Source organism: Taudactylus pleione, unplaced genomic scaffold (assembly GCF_031769625.1).
Source record: "Taudactylus pleione unplaced genomic scaffold, aTauple2 ptg000473l, whole genome shotgun sequence".
NCBI classification, from domain to species: Eukaryota; Metazoa; Chordata; class Amphibia; order Anura; family Myobatrachidae; genus Taudactylus; species Taudactylus pleione.
In genome coordinates, this window is record NW_028284875.1 from 6,322,839 (window position 1) to 6,325,543 (window position 2,705).

Here is a 2,705-nt window from a genome sequence, read left to right on the forward strand (position 1 = left end):
ACAAAATGGAATGCAAAAGACTACCTCTTTATTGGTAAAAGAGTTGCATCAATCTGTTTTGCTGCAATGTAACATGAGGGTCCACACTATTAGGTCTGGATAGTACAATCACATTTCATGCTGGGATTTGTAAAGCAAAGAACACAAAAAAACGGCTTTCCTATATCGCAACAATTAATGATTATACTAATGAAAAAATCAGTTTCACTCAAAGATGTTACTAAGCCCCAGTGGCCTAATGGATATGGCACTGGCCTCCTAAGCCAGGGATTGTGGGTTCAAGTCCCATCTGGGGTGATAGGCTTTATTTCATTAAAATATTTTTGGAGATGTTCCTTTCATTCTTGCTTCATACTGCACAAATGGCTCCACAAGAAACTTTTATCTGCTTATCAATCCTGAACTGATCAGCTTGCAAAATTATGGCCCAGTATCTAAAAGCAGACATTTATCCTAATGACATTGTGGATTAGTTTTCTGAAAAGTGTTCTATCACCTGGGACAGTGGCTTCAAGTCCCATCTAGGATGCATGTTCCTTTGTTGCTCATTCTCATTCTAGAAGTTATGCTTTTTTTCAATTCAGGTGACTGTCTTAATGGTATTGCAGAAAATCCATATATACCAAAACATACCTATTAAGTTTTAATTGCAATTTAATATCAGAGTGGCTACAAAATAACAATTTCTTTTGCAATTGCTGATGGGTTTCTTGAAGTCCTTTCATCCATGTCATCAAAAGAGTAATTTTCTGCCTTTTATATTTCTTTGGTCACTGACTTTACTGACAATTTAGGTGCTTCAGACCAAAAAAACAATGTTTACCTTTAAATATAGAGCACAAGTGAGATTTAACTTATTTTTATTTAAAGATACTGCATTTTTTGGTATTATAGTGTATATTTTCCCTATGCAACATTAAAGTTACATATATCTATACCAAATATTATTTAAGATAAATAAACAGGAATTATTTTACAATTTTGATAATATTGTACTGTTCAACAATGGCATGAATTCATTGCAATATACACCTATGGATACATAAAACTGGGCAATAACACAAATGCACAATATAATTGATTACCTTATGATTAGAATATTACTTTTATTAGGTACTTTAGTATTGGGTGCAGTAGTTTAGTGGATTTAAAAAGTAACTAATTTAAAATTAATGAACCAAGTTAATTTACTTAGTCAACTCGATGCTAAAATCACTCAACTAAAAATAAAGCGCTTTGTCCATGTGCTCCTGTGGCGCAATCGGTCTGTGCGCGGTACTTATAAGACAGTATCTGTTGAACAATCCTGAGGTTGTGAATTCAAGCCTCACCTGGAGCAAATGTAATTTTTTTTCTAATGTCATCAGTTAATGATTATCATCTGCTTCCTGAACATCCTGATATGAAGGCAGAAAAAAAACACAAACATGACTGTTTTTAAGTACCAGTACACACAGCTGCTTTGGTTCATATGCACTGTAAAAATTACTTTAGTTAGTCAACAAAATGGAATGCAAAAGACTACCTCTTTATTGGTAAAAGAGTTGCATCAATCTGTTTTGCTGCAATGTAACATGAGGGTCCACACTATTAGGTCTGGATAGTACAATCACATTTCATGCTGGGATTTGTAAAGCAAAGAACACAAATAAATGGCTTTCCTATATCGCAACAATTAATGATTATACTAATGAAAAAATCAGTTTCACTCAAAGATGTTACTAAGCCCCAGTGGCCTAATAGATAAGGCACTGGCCTCCTAAGCCAGGGATTGTGGGTTCAAGTCCCATCTGGGGTCATAGGCTTTATTTCATTAAAATAATTTTGGAGATGTTCCTTTCATTCTTGCTTCATACTGCACAAATGGCTCCACAAGAAACTTTTATCTGCTTATCAATCCGGAACTGTTCAGCTTGCAAAATTATGGCCCAGTATCTAAAAGCAGACATTTATCCTAATGACATTGTGGATTAGTTTTCTGAAAAGTGTTCTATCACCTGGGACAGTGGCTTCAAGTCCCATCTAGGATGCATGTTCCTTTGTTGCTCATTCTCATTCTAGAAGTTATGCTTTTTTTCAATTCAGGTGACTGTCTTAATGGTATTGCAGAAAATCCATATATACCAAAACATACCTATTAAGTTTTAATTGCAATTTAATATCAGAGTGGCTACAAAATAACAATTTCTATTGCAATTGCTGATGGGTTTCTTGAAGTCCTTTCATCCATGTCATCAAAAGAGTAATTTTCTGCCTTTTATATTTCTTTGGTCACTGACTTTACTGACAATTTAGGTGCTTCAGACCAAAAAAACAATGTTTACCTTTAAATATAGAGCACAAGTGAGATTTAACTTATTTTTATTTAAAGATACTGCATTTTTTGGTATTATAGTGTATATTTTCCCTATGCAACATTAAAGTTACATATATCTATACCAAATATTATTTAAGATAAATAAACAGGAATTATTTTACAATTTTGATAATATTGTACTGTTCAACAATGGCATGAATTCATTGCAATATACACCTATGGATACATAAAACTGGGCAATAACACAAATGCACAATATAATTGATTACCTTATGATTAGAATATTACTTTTATTAGGTACTTTAGTATTGGGTGCAGTAGTTTAGTGGATTTAAAAAGTAACTAATTTAAAATTAATAAACCAAGTTAATTTACTTAGTCAACCCGA

At 32.9% G+C, this 2,705-nt stretch overlaps 2 non-coding genes across 2 annotated transcripts; both read left to right on the plus strand.

Moving 5' to 3' along the window:
* The first annotated feature begins 224 nt into the window (after positions 1-224).
* Positions 225-297, plus strand: TRNAR-CCU (transfer RNA arginine (anticodon CCU)). The gene has a single exon. It is a non-coding gene; the product is annotated as a tRNA-Arg (tRNA).
* Positions 298-1,725: 1,428 nt separating this feature from the next.
* Positions 1,726-1,799, plus strand: TRNAR-CCU (transfer RNA arginine (anticodon CCU)). The gene has a single exon. It is a non-coding gene; the product is annotated as a tRNA-Arg (tRNA).
* The last annotated feature ends 906 nt before the right edge of the window (positions 1,800-2,705 follow it).